General features: G+C 28.5%; 1 protein-coding gene across 1 annotated transcript in view; it reads right to left on the bottom strand.

Annotated features, from left to right (window-relative positions):
• Pkcdelta (Protein kinase C delta) overlaps positions 1 to 9,507 on the bottom strand; it is a 79,291-nt gene extending 69,784 nt beyond the window's left edge. The window contains exon 1 of the mRNA XM_065510247.1: positions 8,117 to 9,507. The gene's annotated coding sequence lies outside the window, so the exon portion shown is untranslated. The remainder of the gene's footprint in view (positions 1 to 8,116) is intronic.
• Positions 9,508 to 13,011: the final 3,504 nt, after the last annotated feature.

Raw genomic sequence — 13,011 nt, 5'->3', positions numbered from 1 at the left:
GAATTCAAGTTTCCTTTTCACTGGAGAATGCTATTAATATCAAGTATAATACAACTGTATTTCAACCCCTGAAGCTTGAATGTATGATTGGAATTCAACTTGTTTTACACTTGAATTTCAGCAAAAATGCTTATTGGGAAATCATTTATTTTTTTGCGAATTAACAGAATTAATTGGAATCTAACGAATGTGGAACAAAATCTAATGGAAATTCCAGCCATTTCGGTACAAATGACAAACGGTGACAAGTTTGTATATAACCAAAATTACAAATCGTGTCAGTTTACCTCTTTATATTAAATTTTTATTGTATTTTTTTTTTATATGTATCCAATTACATTTTAAAACAAAAGACATTTTTTAGATTTTTAACGAAGTCTACATTTTTAAAATTGAATAATTTGTTGTAGGTGGGAATTCCCGGAATCCCGGAAATTTCAAAATGAATCCCGATAAAGTGCGGAAAAAGAAAATCTCTACTGTTGACTAATATTGGATATTAAACATATATGAAGAATCATCATTGTTTTAAATTTAGTTTTGCATTCGTCTGCAGTTCGTTCTCCTCTAAAATCTGCAATTTCTTGCCAATCAGGTATTTTTGGAAATGTATATTGTGGTGAACTGTGTACATTCAGTATTGACTTTTGGTCTAATTTGTTTGTAGATCTTTCGCAGTTTGTTGACAACTTGTACTTTTCAGGTGTACCCGATTCGGAAACATTTGCATTGGAACCATTTGCCATAAAATCTATAATAATTGCATCCATTTCTGTATATGCTTAAAGCGAGCATTTTTAATTTTAGAATAATAATACTAAAACTATGTAATGACTATGGATCGGATTTATATGCAAATGCATAATTTTTTCTCGAATATCCAAATACCAAAAAGGCTAATTTCACTGTGGAACAATTGAAGGCTTTTGAAAAAAACACACGGTAAAGTAAAACCATATACTCAGTTTGATTTTGGTGACTGATTTTCTGAAAATAAGTGGCCTCTCAAAAAAAAAAGTGTCATCAGTTTTTAGACAACAGCTAATTCAAACTTGGTGATATCGCTTAACTATATATGACAATAATATAGCTAAGGCTCCACCAAACAAATTCTGATTACATGTTTTGCCAAAAAAAGCTTTTTCGTGTCCTTTTTTTGAAAATTTGTAGCTACGGTAAAGCTGAACAACTCTTATGAACATATCAATATAATCTGAACGTCTCTAAATAGCTTACAAAGATCACTTTGTTTCTTAAAATTAATTTTCGTTTTTTACTATTTTAGGCGCATAAATATCATCCAACGTATGTTGAAACAATTTTGTGTCTACACCATATGTTGGCACTGGTAGCAAATTTTTCAACAAACATATGCTGATTCAACATATCGTATAAGGTACGCTTAAGATATGCATTTTTAGTGATATAACAACAAGAAAGTGCTTCATGAAATAATTAAATATTTTACTGGGAACCCATCTCTTGTCTTGCGTATACAATCTTTATTATCTATTAGATTAGAATTTTTATTTCGATTAAGTGCAAAATTTAATATTTTTCACACAGTAAACATTTGTTTTAATTATAAATACATTTTTGATTAAAAATATAAAAGATTCCATCGATACAGCTGAATATAACATTCTGATTAAATTTATTGATTTTAATAAATTTAACAAGATAAATCCATTAACAATTTGTACAAGATTTTCATATAGAATTATTTTTTTTTTATATATTTTAAGCAATTGTTGATCATAATGCTAAATAAACACAGTAAAAACCATTAAACATTCTGGTAAATTCTTTTAAGAAAAATATTAAAAAAAATTTAATTAAAAACATCACTAAAAATTCCACTATAATTTAGAAAGATTATTGTTGTTTTTACTAAATCAATATAATTTTAATTTTTATTTTCATTACAATTAAAATTACTCATACGCACCCTTTATTACAAAATTTCAAATTTCTTTAACTAAATAAATGTTTTTGCGCTTCTGTTTCCATTTTTATTATTGTTGTCATAAATTAGATTTTAGATAACGATAAATTTTAACGATTTATGGTTTTAGTAAATAAATTATAATTTATTCTTTTATAGATTTCCAGAAGACCTTGATCACAAATTTTATGGCCTTAATAAAAGTTTTTTTTGTTCTTGTTATTTTTAAACAAAAAAAATATTTAAATTTTCTAAATATTCTATAGAACTTTAGTGATAAATATTCTTTATAGTTTTTTTTTCACTTAATTGTTTTATTTGTTTTTAATTTTATTTATTTTTTTAAATTTATTATAAAAACACACACCTCTGTCTTATCTGTCGTTTTCTATAAAACTGCTGTAAAATCAGTGTTCCAATACTTTCTTCTGAATAATTTCCAGCTAAAATTATTTGCGGTATTTTTTTTTCTCTCTTTGGTTTTTATCATTAATTGGATCATTAGTAACACTTGATTTTATTTTTAGTTTTGTGCGGTAAATGTTATGACGTGTTATTTTATGTTTAATCGTAAATATCTACATACAAAGATACTGTGGTATTTTGGTCTTCACTTCATCACTTCTCTTTTACGTATTGTGTTTAAAAGTATTTATGGAAATTCTAAAAATAATTTTCATTGTGTGTCTAAAATTAATTTTTTTTCTTAAGAAGTAAAAATAATTAAGTATGTAGATTTAAATTTGCCTAGTATTTGGTTGTTTGTGTGGTCCATAATCAGATTTATTCATGGATTTTAGTATAACAATTTATTATTGTTTCACAAAATTGCAACATGGATTATTTTCATGCAATACAGTTTTTAAAAGTATTGCAAAAAATAACATGAAATATCACAGACCGGTGGTCACATGAAGACAATTATCTGACAATACTTTTTAGCATGAAATAATGATACAAAACAACATTTTTCGGTGTCGTCCTTATGTAATAATTGAAATATTAAAATATTATATTTACATTTACAACGAAATAAACAATTTATTTAACACATTGACTGCCACGTCGGACATATATATGTGACACTGCACTATGCGGTTTTCTCCACGTCGGACACATATGTCCGACACGACTGTTATTCTCTCTAGCCATGTCAGAAAATAGTGCTGGCTTTTAAGAATTTTGTCGATGTTGTCTGGAAGTTCCTCATCACAACTGTAATCTTCACATTCTCTATCACATTCTGAACTTGTACTGAGTATTTTTTATATCTCAGTATCCCATAAAAAATTCCTTTTCGCCATTTCGTAAGACCCTCTTATTTATAAAAAAAATCTGTTTCTAAGCAGTAAATATTACTGATAGTAGCCTAAATTTCAATATTGACGTTTTCGAAGAGATTACGCAAAGAAAATGTTGTGGCCCCCAGCATCTTTTTTGCTGAAAGTGCCTTGGCAGTCAAAGTGTTAAGTAATGGTTAGGTTCAGGGATCTTATTTTAAAATATCAAATTAGAGTACAACAGAACTCATTACTTTTGTAAGCATTAAATAAGACACTCGATTTTAAAAATATTTTTTTTGTATAAATACTTCTTTTTATTGTATTGAAATGCGGTTTTTATAAAAAAAATCAGTTTCTGATTATTCTTATTAAAAAATAGCCAGCGTAACTAAAGCAAAGCCGTACAAAACAAAATGTTCTAAATTATTGGTTGATATTGAATGATTTCATATTTAATTGTTTTTATTGCACTGCATATTGACTGTCGAAATCTACAGAATCTAAAATCCCAGCATCCACCATTGAATGATTACTTTTGCAATTTACTGTAAAAGAATCGAAATGTGTACGTATTTCTCTTTGTAATGAGATATAATAGACAAAACTTTGAATATCCTAGCCAAAACTGTTTTTCGCAATTGTCGCAAGTTTGGTTAGGATAGGTTCACCCGTTTGGAAGACAAAGCCCATTTAAAAGGCTGAACCCTTACGTCAGTAGCATACATACCTGGGTATGTATTGTAAAACGCATGCAAATGTAATGATTAAATTGAAAAGTATAGTATTTTTATATTTTAAATGAAAAAAATTTACAAATTTTTGATACGGAGGGGACCAGGCCCATTAAAATAACGCCTATTTTCTATGTAAAATTCAATTATAGGGTAAAACTTCTCGATATCAAAATAAAGTAACCTATTTTAAATGGCCAAATATGTTAGTAATTATTTTGTAAAGGATTCCGATAACCCCGCTCCTGGTACGGATAAATTAGCAAAAAAATTAAAAAATCACATTTTTGGGATTTTTCAAAACTTTTTTAGTATTTGCGGGATTCCTGATTATAAATTTCAAACTTTATTTTCATTTTTCTAATAGAAAAATAGAATGATCTACTTATATAACTGTAAAACTTCATTCTAGAATATTAATAAATAAAAAATTAATTTTAATTTGAAAAATTTGTATCTTTGCAAAAACTCAATAATACGCATTTTTTGTCATGCCTATACAACCACTTTTTTCAATAAACAATGACTAAATGTAAGGGTAAAACTGGTTATCATAAAATATTTGAACCTTTTGTCTATTTCTAACAAAATAAATAAAAAATAATACAGAAATTCCAACAAACGAGTTAGATATTAGCATTTTTATGCTAACAGCATGCCATTCCCCATACAAAACGTATGTACATACCCAGGTATGTTGCTGTTGATGTGCGTAAAGCAGTTCTGCTGTTGACATAAAGGTTAAAATATATCCATAGTTACTTGTATATGAGTTTATTTTTGTAGCATATCGTTAACCTATTCGCAGGTATGACCAAAAAAATTTAATTTTTTAACTGTAATTACAAAACTCCATTTTCAACTTTTTAAAAATGTTGTTAAAAAAATTCAGAATTTTTAATCATCATATTGAGATTTATTGAGAATATAATAGGGAATAAAAAGATGTCAATACCTCCTACAGTTTTTCCGTACCTGCGATTTAAATTTTGCGATTTTCGGGAAAAACAAATTTGTTGGCTATATTTTGTGCGAATGATACCAATTTCCTTACTGTCCAGATAATTCTAAATATAGTCTGAAAGTTTTACTAAAAGCGACAACAATTTAAGGGTTAAATTGTGAAGGTAAAAGGTAAAATTTTGCAATACTTGGAATTTCTAAATAATGATAGCGAAATATTATATATGTTTGTACCGATTTTAATGAAAGTTGCTAAAATATATACCTTAAGGTCTTAGATTTACAAAACAGTGCAAAAATGGAAATTAACACTGCGGAGTCGATTAAGCCATGCCCGTCTGTCTGTTAAAATCAATTTTTCGAAGCCCCCAAATAACTTACATAAACGATTCGTACATCAATATTTAAATTCGAGATAATCGGTCCAAGGAAAAAACCAGGACAACCTCGATTTTTGACCTATATCTGCATTACTAAGTCATTAATATAGACAATATGGATATCTAATGATAGATATTTTAAAGACATTTGCAACGACAATATAAGACCATAGTAGTTGGACCTACAATGGGTCAAAATCGGAAAAAATATTTTTCAACCTGAATTTTTTTTTCATCAAAGTTTTTTTTCTGTAAATAATAAAAAAATAATTGAAAAAACAAAAAAGCAAATTTTAAAATTTAAAAAATATTTTTTTTTCCAAAAAATGAAAAAACGACTTTGGAAAAAAAAAATGTTGTTTACCTAAAAATATTTAAAATTTTTATTTTGAAGTATATTTTGGTGAAGGGTATATAAGATTCGGTACAGCCGAATATAACTGTCTTACTTGTTATTTACATAACTTTTAACAAAATAGTGTGATTGAAAAATTAAACCTGATATAGGTAGAGTTTTAAGATGGAAGGGCAAATTTTGCAAGCAGTAAAAAAATTGTAGACCAAGAATTGGAGGCATTACTCCATGAAGATTGTTGTGAGACTTAACAAGAGCTTGCAAAATCATTGGGAGCTACTCAAAATGCAGCAATTTCAAAACGTTTGCAAGCAGCAGGATTCATCCAAAAGCAGGGAAATTGGGTACCATATCCATGGCGCTAAGTTAATTCTCTATATTTGGTCCTATCATTATGAGCTTCACCAAAGTATACTTTAAGATAAATATTAAACACTATTTTTGGTGAAAAAAAATTTGTGAAAAAACATTTTGGGAGAAACAATAAAAAATTTTGGGAAAATTATATCGACTATATTCAAACCCTCTATCTTAAAAAACGCAACTTTTCAGGAGAGCCAAAAAACTGATTTTTTTGGCGTATTACTTGAGTTATTAAAATTTGGTATTCTACAATATTTTTTAAAAGCAATTACTGAATCTCACATGTAATTGGGTTTTAAAATTTTTTGCTTTTCAAAAATATTGAATGTGTATGTATGAATATGATCAGATAGAGGGTTTTGCACTTAATTAAAAATTAATTATTTTGATTTCATTTATGCCATCTGTAATTTTTTAACGTAATTTATTTAAGATAAAGGCTAATTTAATAAAAGTGGTTATTTTGTCGAACGCTTTATGCTAATAATTACATAAGATAAAAAAATAAACAATATTAAACAAAAAGTTATAGAAAAAAAGTTTTTTTGGAGTTCGATTGCTGTAAATTATCGTAAAAATAATTGTATTCCGTTGGTCTTACGCTCTTCAAATCTCGCAAATTCTTCAACTTATTAGGCTCTATTGATAGTGGACCGAATATAGAGGTTTTGGTTCAATATGTCTTGCATAAAATTGAATACGAACAGGCAGATCAGTGTGATCTGTATCAAAATTTAATTTATATTTTACGCTATTATCTAGAAGATATAGAAGAGATCTTAAATTAGACACAGTAGGATCGTTTTTTACTTGTCCTGGTCTAATGGAAGAAAAAACATAAGTTTGTCATCATTGTATTTATTAAAGAAATCATAATTTAAATATTTTGCATCAAATGCTTTTTTTACGATCTCATTGTTAATTTGCATCGATTGGCAATTATATAGATTGATTTTATAATTTAATCTCTGTCTTCTCTTCTGTTCAACAATTTTATTGTTATCCGCAGCAAAATTGGATAGAGCTTTAAATAAATAATGGTTGCGGTTTTGGTAGCCACAACCACGATGATGACACTTTAAAAGTAGACACTTTTTTAAGCAAATAGCAACTTTAACCATTTATTATTACTAAGATCGCCTGGTGGCCGAAATTCTACCACTTTTAAAAGACTTTTTACCACTTTTATGGATAGATTTTTAAATATTTTTGATATTGTGCACATATAGAGAAAAAGACCTTTTAAACCATATATGAACTTTATATTTTCCAAAAATAAAAAGATAAAATATGTTCATGGTAATTCAATTCATAATCGGCATTCGCTATTTTGATAAATGATTGAAAAATGTAAAATCCATATTCAGCATGCAAAAATTAGTAAGAAAGCATGTATTAAAAGAAAATACTATTCCATAAAATATTTGAAAATTAATTATTTGAAAAGATAGAGGGTTTTGCATTCAGAAAAAATTAATTGTATAAGATAAAGAAATAACAAAAATTCAAATAAAACAGCAAAAAAAAATATATTCGTTATAAAATTAACAGATGAGGGCTGTTTTACTGAACATTTTACCATCAAAAAGTCATTTTCTTGAAAATCAAAGATAGAGGGTTTTGAATATTGACCCTCGATATAATGATGTTTCAATCATGTACGAAAGTCATTGGGGGGCTTCGCAAAGTTGATTTATACAGACAGACAAATGGCCATGGCAATATCGACACACTGAATGACAAACTTATACCAAAAACGTGAATTTCAGAATTCATAATTTATCGAATCTACCAAAAGTAATTCAAGCCGAAATAATACAATAAATAATATTTGGCATCAATTTTATGCCAGTGATGATAGGGACCGTAATTTATGCATCCGTTAAAAAAATCAGTCATATTATAAGGCGATGCAGTCCACCCCTAAATTATTTAATCTTTCACATTTTATTCAAAATTAGCTTAAGTGTAGCACATAAATCACAGCAGGCATGAAAGGGTTAACAAAATATTTGTTTAATTAAAAAAGAGCAAAAAACTAAATTAATTACTACAGATGTTTATTTGTTTAATAATCACCCTTATTAAATATTCACCTTGAAAACTGAAAAAAATATTTCTATTTATGTATTTAACTCCAACTGTCAGTGTTCAATCAAAATATTGATGAAAAATTGTATTGATTTATCTTTTATAAATTTTCGATACACTTATAAATCCACAGCAAAATACTTTTACTTTTTCACATACAAAACAATATACACAATTTTCAATAAATTAAATGAGAGTAGAGTATAATGGCAGAGAGCACATAGCACACAGCAAATTAAGAGCTGTTTCTTGTTTTTTTAAATAAATTTTAAATATTTTTTTTGTTTAATTTCACACAAAATAGAGATAGGAAACTTTTTTCTGGTGATATTGATGATGCATGTGAGCAATCCAACAAGTATGTATTTCAAATCTTTTTGGATGTTTTTTTTTTCAAATAATTTGTTTAAATATTAAGTGCTTTTTCCATTTTACTTAGTGATTGTTGGTTTATTTTTTTTTGTATTTTTAATTTAAATCAATTGATTAACGTTGTTGAAAAGTTGAAATGCATGTTTTAGCTATTTTTCCATTTGAAAAGCCGTTAGAAAATTTATGATTTTCAATTGAATTTTTTTGTTTGTTAATTTTTTCTAAGCAAATAAATTGTTGTTATAAACAAATTAAAATTAAACATTTATATTTTTATTTATTTATTTTTATAGTATTTGTTGTTGCGGTTAATGTATGTAGCTCGGCATAGCTGTGCATATGACGTCACTTTTTTCTTTGTGTATCTCACTTATAGATACAGATTCGAATTCAAATACTTTTACAAACACACACAAACACAGATTTTGAGATACAGGTGGATGAATTTGGAATTTTATTTCTTTTAATTGATTTTTACTTTTTCTTTTACTTTTTTTTCCTGTAGATACACACAATTTATTTTTGTTGGAATTTTCTTTAAAATGATTTTATTACAAATCTTTTTTTTAATTCATTTGCCTTTTATACTAATTAAAAATTGTATACTGTATAAAACTTGATATGCACTAAATATTCCTTCGAGAACATTTTCAATATTTATTTTTGATATTTACATACAAATAATAATAAAAATTATTTGATTTCAATTCTTACGCACTTTTCCATATTTTCCATTTTTTCACTTTGTATTTATTTAAAGGCCTTTCTGGCCATGATATGTTATTTTAATAGGCCAATATTTAAATAATATTTTTTTCTTTTGTTTTCCAATTTTTCAATACTTGTACAATATATTTATATTCTGTTTTTTTTTTTATTTTTTTGTTGGTTTCACTATTTTTGCTTTACTTTATATTCAATTGTTTCGAATGTGTTTTTCTTGTTTTTCATTTTGTTTTCCCGTTCTATATTTTTCCGCACATTTGTGTTCAGTTGCAAGTATGGCCCGTATCTAAATGTGTTGATCAGTTTTCCTCAATCTCAGTGCTGGCTGTGTTGGCTGACGCTTTTGTGTGTTGTGCTGCCTGTTGTCTCCCAAGATGATCATGTGTGCTCGTGCTTGGAGAATTTGTTCTATTTTTCTTGGATGAATATTTTGGGTTTTCGCTCTTATTTGAGGTGTTTGCTTTGAAAACAGTAGTGTGTATGTTTGGAGGGTTGGGTGGAAAATGTGGGAAAATTTTGTGAGTGTTTTTGAAATATTTGTATGGAAATAATTTATTGTTTATATTCGCTCTCTCAGTAACCTTTGTGTACGAATAAAAGCCAAATTGATGTGTATTTTGGATCAAGTGGAAATGTTTTATATGGTGTGAGTGTATAAAGGGTGATGCAAGTTGTGGGATGGATTTAATAATATGTTGAATTTATTTAGTCTTCCTTGAACTTTAAAGCTAAAAATGGTAATTACTTGCAATTACTTCAAATTCAATGACTACTTCTTACAATATGCATTAATTAGAAGTTGTTTGGTAATATTCGATATATGATCTGATATACATATATGGGGGATTTAATGTCAAGTGAACCAACTTTTGAAATCGATGTCTTCCGATCGGGATGAAATTTGTTAGTTTTATTGGATAGTAATTCAGACACAATTTTTCAACAAGATCGGTGGAGAACTCTCTGAGTTAGACATTTTGGCCAATCAGGTATTTTTTCTCATCCATGTAACTTATTAACTATTATTCTTAGCAAAATAGTTTGGATAGCAAGTTCTTCAATCTTTCGAAAAAAAAAAAATAAAAAAAATCTTTGACATTTTTTTCCAAAATCAAAAACTTTTTTGACTATTTTTTCAAAATGGTCCGTTTTTTATTTTTTTTTTGCTCAAAATAAATCTTAGATATTTTCCTTTTTGGTCGCTTAATGGGATGCGAGTGGGATATCTATCAAAATAAATATTTTGTAATTCAAGATATACAATTTTTAACTTTTTTTTCAAAATGGGCCTTTTTTTTAAATGTTTTTTTTGCTCTTTTGAAAGCGGTTTTTGTTTTTAGTAACTTATATATCATTTTGAAGGGTACATACACACCATCACAAAAGTATACATACGATCAGTCAGTGAATGAGTGAGTGAGGAAATGCAAGAGTCAGACCTTGTATTTTTAAATATATAGATTTAAAAAAAGCCCAATAAGTCGATCGTATGTATACTTTTGTGACGGTGTGTATATGTAATTTATTTTCACTTATATATTGATTCAAAAATGTTTAAATTTTTGCCAACAAAGCGTCACATGCGGGAAGTTTTGCTTTACTTCTTTACTTTGAAAAAAGTGCCGCTGAAGCTTATGGTGAATGTGCTTATGATGAATGTGTTCCATAGATTTCAACTTGCGAGAGAGATTCAGAAGTGGTGATTTTGACAAAGATCGTCCAGGCCAGCCAAAAAACTTTGAAGACCTTGAATTGGATGCATTACTACATGAATATTGTTGTCAAACTGAACAAGAGCTTGCAAAATCAGTGGGAGCTACAATTTCAAAAACACGATTCATCCAAATGAGATCTTGAAGACGATTTTGCATGTCCGAAATTATGAACGCTATAAAAGAAAATAATTTTTGCACCAATTCTTTACTTGTGATGAAAAATGGATACATTACGTTAACCCGAACCGTAAGAAATTGTATGTGAAGCCCGGCCAACCTGCCGAATCGATACCAAAGCCAAATATCCATGGCGCTAAGGTGATTCTCCGTATTTGGTAGGAGCAAAAGTTTCCTGTCTATTATGAGGTGCTGAAATCTGGCCAGCTGATTCGTTTGAAGCGACTATTGGCCGAAAAATGTCCAGAATATGCGGCCAGACATGAAGCCATAATATTTCATCATCAAGTATTTAAGTATAATGAAGTGGTTGGGAAATTTTGCATGACTATGTCAACTTCTGAGGCCCTATGCTCCTAAAAGGAACTACGGGAAAAAAAATATATATATATATATATGTCGACTTTTTGAACATTCGACTTTTTTAAAATTTTTAAATAGTCAACTTTTCGACTTATTGTAATTTATTTTTTTTTTTCATCATTTATTTATTGTATCTTCATTATTTAATGAACTAACAATAAGTGGTTCAAATCTTATATCTAATATTATTATTTAATTAGTCCAGCCAGTGCCGGACGAAATAATTTTGTGTTCATGGTTGTTTTGGTTAAATTGGCATTCTTCCTTCTAGATTAGGTCTGCTGTGTCCCTCCTTCTTAATCGAGTGTCACGGTTATTTAATATGTAGTGGGCCAGCGGGTTTGGGTGAACTTCAAGTTTTTTTAAATATTTTTGTACATTTTTCGAGAATTCAGTTTTTACAATGGGCACGTTTAGATCTTTGTATATATTCGCGTTTTTGATATACCAAGGGGCAACTGTGATCATTCTTATAAACTTGTTTTGGCGTCTTTGGATCTTTTCTACATTTGACGCTGAGGCCGTGCTCCATAACTGTATGCCATAACACCATATCGGTTTTATGATCATGTTATAAAGTAGAAGTTTACAATCTAAACTAAGCGTGGAGTTTCTGCCAATAAGCCAATTAATTTGAATTGATTTCAATTTCACTTTGCATCTATATGACTTTTCCATGTAAGGCGACGATCGAGATGTATTCCGAGGTATTTTACTTCCGACTGTTGAATTATTGTTTGGTTATTGATATGAATAGGGGACATGATTCTCTACGCAATGTAAATGTAATGTGTGTACATTTTTGCTCGTTGACTTTAATTTTCCATTGTTTTAACCATTTTTCTAATTCAAATATGTGGTTTTGTAAGTAACGAGACGCTTCTTGAGGGTTTTCATGAATGCTTAGAATAGCAGTATCATCTGCAAATGTTGATGTATGAGTGCGATTGTTAGTTGGAATATCAGACGAATACATCAAATATAAAAAAGGTCCCAGGATACTGCCTTGGGGGACTCCAGCTTCAATGGGTTGTGCAGTACTTAAAAAGTTTCCCTCTTTAACCTTAAATGTTCGACCAGTTAAATAGCTTTCCAACAGCTTATGTGTGTTTGCCGGTAAATTTTGAATCAATTTGTATATTAATCCAGCATGCCATACCTTATCAAACGCTTGAGAGATGTAGATGAAGAGTGCAGAACAGTATTTCTTTTCTTCAAACGCTTTTCTCACCATATTTAGAAGTCTATGGGTTTGTTCGATAGTACTGTGTTTTCTTCTAAATCCAAATTGATGATTCGGAATACAATTGTTTTCAGTTAACATCGGTACAACTTGTTCATAAGTATCTTCTCAAATAGCTTTGATATATTAGACAATAGGCTGATGGGTCTGTATGATTCTTCTTTTGTGTGATCTTTTCCCGGCTTGGGTATCATGATAACCAGTGAAACCTTCCTAATTTATGATTAAAGACTTTTCCTTGTTTATTTAAAAATTTTATGCTGTTTTAACAATTAAAAATTAAATGCAATAGTTTAAAAGCAAT

Source organism: Calliphora vicina, chromosome 4 (genome assembly GCF_958450345.1).
Source record: "Calliphora vicina chromosome 4, idCalVici1.1, whole genome shotgun sequence".
In the NCBI taxonomy this organism is placed as follows: Eukaryota; Metazoa; Arthropoda; class Insecta; order Diptera; family Calliphoridae; genus Calliphora; species Calliphora vicina.
Note: the sequence above shows the minus strand (reverse complement) of the source record. Positions and strands in the feature narration are given on the sequence as shown.